Source organism: Panicum virgatum, chromosome 2N (assembly GCF_016808335.1).
Source record: "Panicum virgatum strain AP13 chromosome 2N, P.virgatum_v5, whole genome shotgun sequence".
In the NCBI taxonomy this organism is placed as follows: domain Eukaryota; kingdom Viridiplantae; phylum Streptophyta; class Magnoliopsida; order Poales; family Poaceae; genus Panicum; species Panicum virgatum.
This window is the reverse complement of record NC_053146.1, coordinates 9,987,944-9,999,695: the sequence shown is the minus strand read 5'-3', so window position 1 is coordinate 9,999,695 and position 11,752 is coordinate 9,987,944. Positions and strand designations below refer to the sequence as shown.

At 52.9% G+C, this 11,752-nt stretch overlaps 1 pseudogene; it reads right to left on the bottom strand.

Moving 5' to 3' along the window:
• Positions 1-63: 63 nt before the first annotated feature.
• Positions 64-10,904, bottom strand: LOC120659715 (annotated as a pseudogene).
• Positions 10,905-11,752: the final 848 nt, after the last annotated feature.

Below are 11,752 nucleotides of genomic sequence, written 5' to 3'. Positions count from 1 at the left end.
TATTGTAAACAAACAATGGAACCTGAATTAATTCTCTCCAGTAAAAAAACATGGACACAGATATACACGATAAATCAATCTTCGGTCGACATCTTTATTATTTGACCAAATCAAACAAGACACAGAAGCAAACACACCACACAATGCAAACAAGACACCCGCGAGGGGAGCTAGGATCCCCAACTCAGTTCGTTCTTCGTTGTACATCAGAGAAATACCAAACGAAAGCAAGCCTAACTCAGTTCGTTCTTCGTTGTACATCGGAGTCGGTGACGATGATGAAGAGATCGAATTAGACTATTCCACAGTGATCCCCTGCTTTTAGATTGTTAACTGCATACCGTGTGGGGTTGCCCACCGGACCCGCCCCAGGGACCGGCAGCGTGCTTCTGGCCGGCATGGTCGGCGTAGGAGAAGGCGATGGCGGTGACGACACCCGGGCCGCTGCGAACGGTGATGCTCTCCAGGCGCTTGGGCGCCTCGGCGATGTCCATGGGGTCCCCTCCATACCCACCCCATGTCCCGATCTTCGTGACAGGGTGCTGCTGCGCGTGTGTGTATATATATATAGACACACACACGAGCTGTAAAGTCCACTACTACAGAACAGGCCTTTGATCCAGACCATTTGTCCCGGCTGCATTTGGGCCCGGGATCAAATGTGGCTTTTGTTCCGGGTCTAACGGCTAGCCGGGCCAGCGGGGGACAGGGGCCTTTTGTCACGGTTGGAGGCACCAACCGGGACCAAAGGTCCACCATTTGTTCCGGTTGGTGGCTCCACCTGGGACAAAAGGCCCAACCCTTTTGTCCCGGTTGATAACACCAGCCCGGACTAAAGGGTGATCCTTTTGTCCCGGTTGGTGGCACCAACCAGGACAAAAGGTGGCACCAACCTGGACAAAAAACCCCTCCACATGACAGTTCAAAAGGAAATTATTCTATACTCAGTCACATGTACTACTTAGGTGAGTTGGCAAGGAAATCATGCGCTCGGCAAGAGATCTTGGGATCGAATCCCGCGGGGCGCAAATTTTTTTTAGCGTGTGGGACATTTAGTCCCGGTTCTGCCACCCGTGTCGGTACCCTGTAACTGGGGTACCCACTCCTACTGTGCCAAGACTCGCGTAGTTATCTGTAACTACGCCCTAAGGAGTTGAGCAGCCGGACCCCTGGGGTCCGACTCCATCTCACCGGACCAACGGTCCCGGACTCGCTTTCTGCTCGGGGACAGGTCCGGTGTCACCACGTGTCCCAGAGGTGGAAATGCTCAGCACCTGTGGCCGCGGACCCGGACCCCCGCAGGTGGGTCCGGGACCTCTACGTGCCATCCGGACTCCCGCAGATGGGTCCGGGACCTCCACGTGCCTATCCGAACCCCGTGAGCTCTCGGCTCAGCTAGCTGCTCGGGAGGGGTCCGGAGCCGCCACGTGTCACGCAAACGCGGGCGCGGGCGCAAGCCTTCTGCTGGAAGCTCGCCCACGTGTCCCGCATGTGCGGGCGCGGGCACAAGCCTTCCGCTGGAAGCTCCCTCACCCACTCGCATTAAGTGCGAGTGGTCGAGGCGTGCTCTGCTGCCGCTGGAAACGGGGCAGCTTTTGTCAGTCCACACTGTGGATCGCCAGTTACCGAGGTGGCTCGTCAGTTACCAAGGCAAGCATTAAAGACTCAGCGCCGCGCGCATGGGCGACGAGTCATGATGACCAGCTACTGACTGGAGCAACAGTGCACGCTGCTACAGTGGACTGAGTCAGTAGTTCGGCGCTTCATCATGACCTCGACGCGCGGCTGCAGAGGCTAGACTCTACTTCGACAGGACAGCTCATGACCATACCCAGTCAGAAGGTACGCACGGAGGCCGACGACGAAGATCTCCGGATCTGTAGCATTTAAGGCTCCGCTGTGTACAATATCAAATACATCGTTCGGCCCATCTGTCGGGGACCCAACGGCTATGTACACTCCTCCCTTGAGATATAAATGGGAGGAGTACGTAAAGCCAAGTCAAGGCCAGACACAACACAAGCTCGGATTCACTCCGAACAATCCCGTTCTCAACCTCTTGAGAGCACAAGCAATATAACACACAGTGGACGTAGGGTATTACGCTCCGGCGGCTCGAACCACTCTAAACCTACTGTGTTCGTCGTGTTCTTGCATAGATCGGACTAATCCTAGCTACCCCCCCCGAGCACATCCTACACTTAGGATTAGGCGGGTGCATTCCGCCACCCGGCTGTGGTTTTCCACACCACGACATTTGGCGCGCCAGGTTGGGGGTGCTTGGCTTTCGCTTGATCATCGGCTCGGAATCACCATGTTTCAGGTGGCGAGCGCCCGGGGGCCAGAACTCGCGCGGCAACAGCTTGCGTCAGCAGGATGGCGACAACGGGTCATGCTCTCCTAGCTCGTCATCAAGCAGGTCTGGGGAAAGCACAGCTTCAACAAATCCCAGCTCACAGCATACGTCACTCATGTGAGGAAGCTCGCTCCGGCAGAAAGCCCACTTCGGTCGCACCAAGCCCGCTCCGGCGGAAAGCCCACTCCGGTCGCACTAAGCCGACTCTGGTGGCTCTCTCCGATGTTAAGCCGACTCCGGTCGCACTCCCGACTCTACATCTCTGTAAGTCCTACCCTTAGAGGCCCAGCAGGGAATAAAACCTTTTTCTTTGTAACCAGGTAGTACTTCCGTGTGGTCCAGTCCGGTGAGCCTCCCCCGTGGAGGGGTCCGGACCTCTGCAAACCAGGTTCAGGGAAGCGTACTCACCCTCCGGGGAGGTCCGGAGCTGTGTAGCCGCTTAGCCTGGTTCTGTACCCTAAGCCTGCATGCACTAGCTCCCTAGGGCGAGTACCGTAGTACCTAAGACTGGAGCCCCGGAGGTCCGGACAGCTCCGGCCTCATAAACCCGTGTTTTGGCTTACATCGCACACCTCATGTACATCTAGTTATAAAGGAAAAATTTATTCTCAGTTCGCCTCTAATGATGTTACATTCCAATTTCAATCTACTCATTCTGTTTGCGCTAACCCCCACGTGGCTTCTTACTCTTGTGCAGTGATTGTAGTCCGAATTGAGTTGGCTAGCTAGTGATTTAGCTTGAGACCCCTCATGGAAGAGAGGGGTTCGGACCCCTAGGAACCTGCAGGTTCAGGGAAGCGCACTCATTCTCCAGGGAGATCCGGAGCCGTGTAGCCGCTTAGCCTGATTCCGTACCCTAAGCCTGCACGCACCACCTCCTGTGAATGAGTGCCGTAGTACCTAGGACTAGGAACCTGGAGGTCCGGACTTTCTCTTAACCTAAAGGCTGGCCCCTTGAGCTCCATTCACTGAGCCTAGCTGTCTATCTCAAAGGATCATAGCCAACAGGATTTGGGACCCGTGGGCATGCTACTAAGCATCTACCCAGAGTCATGTGCAGGTCCAAAATGTGATGATGCAGCAGGTGACCCAAAGGATGGACGACGCAGGACAAGACCTTTGCAGCGCGCACCGCTGGGCGCCAGAAGCAGCCAAGTTGCTCACAGTAGTGGCCCCACCTGCGGGTTCGTTGCCTCTCCCGAGGCGGGCCCGGGGGCCTCTGTCGGTACCCTGCAACTGGGGTACCCACTCCTACTTTGCCAAGACTCGCGTAGTTATCCGTAACTACGCCCTAAGGAGTTGAGCAGCCGGACCCCTGGGGTCCGACTCCATCTCACCGGACCAACGGTCCCGGACCCGCTTCCCGCTCGGGGATGGGTCCGGTGTCACCACGTGTCCCAGAGGTGGAAATGCTCAACAGCTGTGGCCACGGACCCGGACCCCCGCAGGTGGGTCCGGGACCTCTACGTGCCATCCGGACTCCCGCAGATGGGTCCGGGACCTCCACGTGCCTATCCGGACCCCCGTGAGCTCTCGGCTCAGCTAGCTGCTCGGGAGGGGTCCGGAGCCGCCACGTGTCACACAGACGCGGGCGCGGGCGCAAGCCTTCCGTTGGAAGCTCGCCCACGTGTCCCGCATGTGCAGGCGCGGGCACAAGCCTTCTGCTGGAAGCTCCCTCACCCACCCGCATTAACTGCGAGTGGTTGAGGCGTGCTCTGCTGCCGCTGGGCACGGGGCAGCTTTTGTCAGTCCACACTGTGGATCGCCAGTTATCGAGGCGGCTCGTCAATTACCAAGGCAAACATTAAAGACTCAGCGCCGTGCGCACGGGCGACGAGTCATGATGACCAGCTACTGACTGGAGCAACAGTGCACGCTGCTACAGTGGACTGAGTCAGTAGTTCGGCGCTTCATCATGACCTCGACGCGTGGCTGCAGAGGCTAGACTCTACTCCGACAGGACAGCTCAAGACCATACCCAGTCGGAAGGTACGCACGGAGGCCGACGACGAAGATCTCCGGATCTGTAGCATTTAAGGCTCCGCTGTGTACAATATCAAATACATCACTGGGCCCATCTGTTGGGGACCCAACGGCTATTTACACTCCTCCCTTGAGATATAAAAGGGAGGAGTACGTAAAGCCAAGCCAAGGCCAGACACAACACAAGCTCGGATTCACTCCGAACAATCCTGTTCTCAACCTCTTGAGAGCACAAGCAATACAACACACAGTGGACGTAGGGTAGTACGTTCCGGCGGCCCGAACCACTCTAAACCTGATGTGTTCATCGTGTTCTTGCATCTAGATCGGACTAATCCTACCTACCCCCCCCCGAGCACATCCTACACTTAGGATTAGGCGCGTGTATTCCGCCACCCAACTGTGGTTTTCCACACCACGACAAGCCGGGACAAAAGCCTAAGGCGAATCCCGGTTCCAAAACCGGGACAAATAGCCCTTTGGAACCGGGACAACAAACCGGATTTGTAGTAGTGGTCACTGACTTGAACAGATGCATATATGTATATATATAACTTATATATGTATACTCCAAGAATTCATTATAGGAAACAGATTTAGATAATGCGGGCGGCTTAGACCCTGTTTGGTTCCATAAGTCAGGTGACTTTTTGAGTCAGCTGACTAAAATTCAATGACTTATAAGTTCAATTTATTTTGATTGTAGGTAACTTATAAGCTCCCTCTGGAACCCCGCCCCAGTCTCATCCCCCCGCCCGCTCTTCTCTCTCTTTCCACCGGCGGAGCGGCCGAGGAACTATGGCCTCCGCCTTCTCGCCGCGTACCTCCACCGGCGGAGCGGCCGAAGGGCTCTGCCACCGTCTCCCTGCCGCGGCCCTCCACTGGCGGGCAGCGGGCGGATCCGCGCCCTCCCTCCCTCTCTCTCCATGCCGTGTCGCCCCCACACTGCCTCCTGGGCGCCGGTGAGCCGCACCGCCCCCACACCTGCGCCTCCTTCGAGGCGAATCCGCTTGCCCTTCTTCACCTTCACGCGCGCGGCCATGGGAGGGAGCGCCTCGGCTCCTCTGCACTCACGGATCCAAGCTCGCGTGGCGCGGCGGCCGGATCTGGGTCGAGGAGCGGTGGGGGATCCGAGCTCGCACGGCGGCCGTCTCGGCGTGGCGCGATGGTCGTCTCAGCGCGGCGGGGGAGCAGGGCGGCGTCCCCCTCCCCCGAGCTCCATCACCACTGCCGCCCAAGCTTAGCCGGTGGGCCACCCCTGTGGCCTCCCTCACCCGTAGTGGACTCCACCTCCGAGGGGTGGCTGCGGTGGCTAGGTGGCGAGGGGCGGTGATGTGGTGTCGAGGGGCGGCGACGGCGAGATCTGGAGGGATGTGATGGCGGCGAGCACGGGAGGGGCACCGCGCATGGTCGGGTGCCGATAGGGTTGGCGTGGGCCCCATGTGAAAAGATGTGGGCCCCACACGGAAAGGGGGATTTATAAGTTTTAAGTAGGGGTGTACCAACTTATGTCTTATAAGTTGGGGTGACTTAGAAGTTGGTAGTGTTTGACAAAATAAGTCACTTATTTCACTTTTTAACTTATAAGTAGGTAACTTATTTGGAACCAAATGGAGCCTTAATTATATTTCTCACCCTTGTCCCCTTGAGTAGTGGGCAGAAGGCATGGATAGTGAGCTCAATGATGTTGCCATCGCTTCGTTGCTCATGGAACTTCTTGGTGATGACACCGGATGCCATGGCAAACTGGCCAGTGCCCCCAACGATCGCTCACTCCCCAGCTTCGACCGTGATTCCCATCACATGAAGTGTGGACCTGCTAAACCTGCATGAGACAAATATTATACATGGACCCTTCAAGTGTTAATTAGGATGATGCATGTGGCAAGGTAAAGATTAACAAAATATTCATGGGTCAAGAAACTTAATTAATATGATATATAGGTAACCCAAACTATTATTTCATATCTTTCTTTTTTTCTAAAACGAACTAGGCAGAAAAGCTACCGATTATATAATAACATCAAGCAACTTCACATTGACACATCACTCAAACTATTCCATGTACCTTTCGTTCTCAAAGACGAGGCTGAAGGAGTTGAGCCAGTTGCCGGCTAGGATGTGCAGGCCCTGGGCGCGGGCGACGACCTTGGCATCCGGCCCTGGCCCGTCGCACACCGTCCAGTTGTTGACCGCGGTGGCGCCCATCGGCCCCTTGCCGTCTATGATCAGGGCCCGGTTGGCCTTGGGGCCCAGGTGCGTGTGGAACAGATACAGGCCCTGGGACCTGAGCTCGCTGCACTCGGTGGGCGTGGCGCAGGGTGTGACTTGGAGGCTGGACGCGTTGCTCGCCATGGGCTGCTGGTCTAGTCCAGAGAAAGAGCTAGCTCTAGCTAGCTGAAGATGGTAGTGCGTAGTGCCACTCGAGATTGACCGACACAAGAGCACAAAGGACTAAAAAAAGAGAAACACTGAAAAAACGCACACACAAGCGAGAAAACACAACAAAAAATACAAACAGCAACAAGCAACACGGGGAGAACAACGCGCTCAACCCACAAAACAAGGGAACCCACACCACCGATACAACCGAACCTGCAAGAAGGAATGCCACAACCAAGATTGCACAGTCACCGACGTAGCAGCAAGATCCCTAGTGGCCAAGCATCCGCTAAAGGAGAATAGGAACCAAGGCGGCAAAGCATCCGCCCAAGCTGAGAGAGGTGGCAAAGCATCCACCAGAAGGCACAACCAACTCAAAGAGACGGTGGCAAAGCATGCACCTACATGAACTTCAACCAGCAAGGCGGCAAAGCATCCGCCAGAATGAAGCGACCTGAGCAACCAAGAGTGATGGCGAGGACGGTGAAGCGAAGGCAGGATCAGAGGGTCCGACGATAGTGCCAACCCGCGACGCGAGAACAAGGTGGATAGGGTAGGCACCCCATGACTCCAAAGCCGGCAGAGCGCTGACAGCAAAGCCTCCAACGAGGAAGTGACGCCACTGGCACTACCATTGCTGGACCATAAGGTCAAGGTTTTCACCCACAAAGCTCACCGGAGAGGAGGGAAGAAGGGAGGAACGGATGAAGCCTTCAACAAGGTAAGTGGCGCTCGAGGGCGTCGTCGTCATCGACCCACAAGCGGGCATGGCTTTCGCCTGCACCCCCATTCTTCCCTCGAGAACGCAACGCCAAGGAAGCCAAGCGAAGCAAGCAAAACGGAGGCAAGGAAGCCCACCGCCCCCACTAAGCCGGACGGCGGCCCCAGAAGGCCATCAGAACCACAGAGGCCGAAGATCCACCGGAGCCACGACAGCCCAGACGGCGGCAGGCCACCCGCGACCCCCGCACCGTGCGAAGCCAAGGGCCCACGCCAGCCAACCTTGCGGTATCATCTCTGCCAAAAGTGCAAGCACTGGCAGAGGAGGCTGGGGCTGCGCCAGCACCACCGGGCGGAGGAGCGCCGGCACCGCCAAGCGGAGCAGCACCGCGGAGGAGCACCGGCCAGGCGGAGGAGCGCCGGCCAGGTGGGATCCGGCCAAGAGAGGCACGGATCCGGCGATGGAGCAGGCGGATCTGACCACCGCCGACCTAGCCACTGGCGACACCGTCGGAGGAGGTGGGGCGACCACGATACCTGAGCTAAGGGAGAGAAGAGGGCTGAGGGAGAGAGGGGATGAGGGAGGAGGGCGGCTGGCCGACTTCGGCGCAGCCACGGGCCGCCGCCGCTGCCGGCCGGCCGGGCAGCGGCGGCATCCACAGGGGTCGTCGGCGGGGAAGGGGTTGCGGGAGAGAGGATTGCGGGAGAGAGGGCTCGAAACGAGTGAGTCTACAGACCAAAATTTCAAAATATAAATTGATGACTATTCAATTTCTAGGCGGGTCTGCAGGGGCAATCTCCAGGCTGTCAGGCGTAGGGGCGGCGGCGTCAGGTGCAGGGGCGGCGACGGCGTCCTTGCTGCAGGGCCGGCGGTGGCGTATCGGATGGAAAAAAATGCGAGGAGCGATGGGGGCGCCAGGAACCGAACCGGTGCACTCGTTTGGGGTGTTTTTGCAGAAAGTGATATTAGGAGGGGATTGGTGAGGGGTTTAAGTGCTAAAATAGCACACTTTTATCTTTAGCCATTGGATTAGAATCCTAGGGTCCTGATCGCTGTCACAGAACCGCCTAAATTAAACCGGTTTAAGTGTGCTAACTATCATCTTAAGCATTAATCAAGTAAGCACGCACTTAAAATGGTGTAACCCGGCAGCCTGTTGGGTTAATGATCGAAAATACTGGAACTCTCACCTGAAGGCGAGCGCAGATGATTACAAGCAGACATAAGTTTCTCAAATTTAAATTACAAAACAGAACTTCACAAAACAAGTTTAAAGTAATTGTCAGAGTTAATATGCAACGGAATTTAGATAAAAGCTTAGTTTGAAAACAACGTTACCTACGAAGTCGTGAGAACGTCACATCGAGCCCACCGATGTGAATCCTGGTTAGATTCAACCAGCAGCAGCTACCTGAAAATAGGGTAACAACAAACTCTGAGTATACTAATACTCAGCAAGTCTTACCCGACTATGATATATACTTAGCCGACTCCTAGACATGCAATGCTATTTGGCTCTGGAGTTATTTTGCTGAAAAGCTACTAATAGTGGATTCTTACTTTGAGTATTTTAGCTCAAGTTTATTATACATATACCGACTAGATTTGTCTGAACATCTAGAGCACGCATGGTTGATCACATTATCCTTTCAGAGTACCACAGCCATAACTCATATTCTCAACTTTCCATTCCCAATTCCATCATTTGCTATGATGTGACAGAGAGATCAAGGTTCTCATATCCGCGAGTCACGGCGAATCGATTCGATTTAACATTGCAAGGTAGACCTAACTCACACGACACGTGCAGCCACGCCGGACCACATATGTAACTGTTCCCATCATTACCCCGACGTCTGAACCACGCCTGCCTAAACCCGGGTGAATGGGCCCCTCACGGCCATAAGTAACAAGGACCTATAGCTCGCGAGTGACAGGAATCTACCGACTTCTACCGAGTCCTAATTAAGCATGGCAGTACTAATGACCTGCACACTAGTAGAGTAACTGAGGAAACCTAGGGACCATGCATCTACAGTTCCAATCAACTCCTAGAAACATAAATGCACAATAATTATATAATAAACATTGAATACTGAAATTAAGGGTTATGCTCCGGGACTTGCCTGGGTTTGATACAAAGTCAGTTAGTTAGCTTGTAGTCTTGCTCCGGCTTGACATCATCCCAGTCCAAGCATGCACTCCAGTTGGTCCTTCCGTCTTCTGGATTGGTCTACCCATGCACCATCTTCTGGCTCGGCTTCAACATTGCCCTCCGGTTCCATGTGTCGCACATCTAGTGTACCTAGATGATATGCAACGATGCAAATGCAATGCGATTAAAGGAAAGACATGACTGGGCAATCATTTATCGAGTAAACACAACAAACAAACTCAAAAGGCAAAAGGGGTTGGTGCTGCAATAAGAGAATTCAGGTTCAATTTATTTCAGCCTGAAGTATTTCCTACTAAAAAGCATTACTAGCTTGCTTAGAAAAAGCTAAGCAAGAATATAAAGCAAGAAAGAACAATTTATTTAACCAACAAGGCATAAAAGTAAAATAAATAAAAGCAACCCATGAACTAGTTCTCAAGAGGTTAACATAACTTATACAGGACTAACTTAAATTGTTGGAATTAACAAGCAATCATGATTTTCCAACATTTATTGATAATAGGAGGTAATTAAATTAACCCCAACAGGACATACAAGTTAATTTAAATCAAATCATTGCAAGCACTCACCAAATAAGGATTAACCAAACCTGTCTAGCTAACAAGAGTTAATATACTTCACCGAGAAATGACATAACTTGATGGATTGAAACATGCAGAAAGGAAAAGTTTAGCAATGCTTTTGTAAAATGAAGCCATAGCTGGAAACCAAACAAATACAAAAACATAACTTGTAGCCATGTTTTAGTAACAAAAGTTAACTGGCATGATAAGATATTGGTAAAGAGTGTAACAAAAATTTATTAACATTTATCGGTGACCGAAAACATTTATTTTAGCCCTAGGAAGACAAACCGAACAAAAAATAGATTTTAAAAATATGCACATAGCTTCTGGTTCTGAAATTTTTACAGTGAACAAAACATATAAAGAGTAAGCTACTGCATAAAGTTCATAATTTTCTGACTTCTAGAATTACAAATATTAAATAAACAAACTAAAACATGCATTACTCAAGATTAAATCAAAACATCACAGAAACATTAAACAACCAGCATGTTAAATATTTTACCTAAGCACTACATGTCAAAATAAAGCTAACCCAACTGGTTTTATATTTTTCTTATACTCTTAACTCCATTTATGCATTAAACAAGCTAAAAAGGCATTTATCTAGCATAATTAAAACTGCACCCAAAATGTTGTCAAACAACACATTTCATGGTTGTATCTTATAGAGAATAAAAAGATGAATCTAACAAAATTGGTTTTGTATTTTTAGCATTTTCCTACTGTTTTATACGGATTTTCAAAGTTTCAAGTAATTTGGTCCATGAAGAACTATTCATATGAGTCATAGACTTCGTAGAAAACCCCCTGGACTTTATTCAATTGCTGCAGGAGGTCCTTGGTCGCATACAGAGCAAGGAACAGCTTAGGGAAACGGCGATTCCGGCGATGGGGTGCTCACCGGCGGCTATGGAGGGGTGGATGAGCACGAGGAGGTCGAGAGCTACCCATTGGTGGGTTCGGACGGGGTTGGGGCGGCCGGAGAGGTGGTCTCCACGGAAGCAGGGGCGCGACGGCGGTAGTGAGCGGCGGCGGCGGCCGTCCGGCGATGGAGGGCGAGCGGGTCAGACCGGGAAGCTTCAGCGCGACGAGGAGAACCCGTTCATGTGCTTGGCTTGGGCGGGGGATGGCCAGAGGTGAGGGCGCGGCGGTGAGCTTCCGGTGGCGGCCATGGTGGCAGCGGTGGCGAGCTCTGCTCGTGGCCGTGGTAGCTTGGCGGCGGTGGCGGCGCGAGCAGGGGAGGTGGCGAGGCGGCGTGCGACTCGGTGTGGGCGGGGACGCACGGCACGCGCGGGGTGCGGACGGTGCCGTGGGCAACTTGAGCACGGCTCTGCTCGGCTTGGTCTGTGGGTGTGGACGTTCGGGTGAGGGAAGGAGCTAGCAGCAAATAAATTAGTTTAACGAAATTTAGCTCGATTTTAACCGTCGAAAACTCAAAATTTCATATAGAAACTCGAAAAATTCCAAGAATGAAAGTTGTTCAAAAGTTGATTTCCTCCAACTTTTGTTTTAGGCAAAACTTCATTTGAAAATCAAATCATGGTTTAAAATTTGAAATGTTAAAA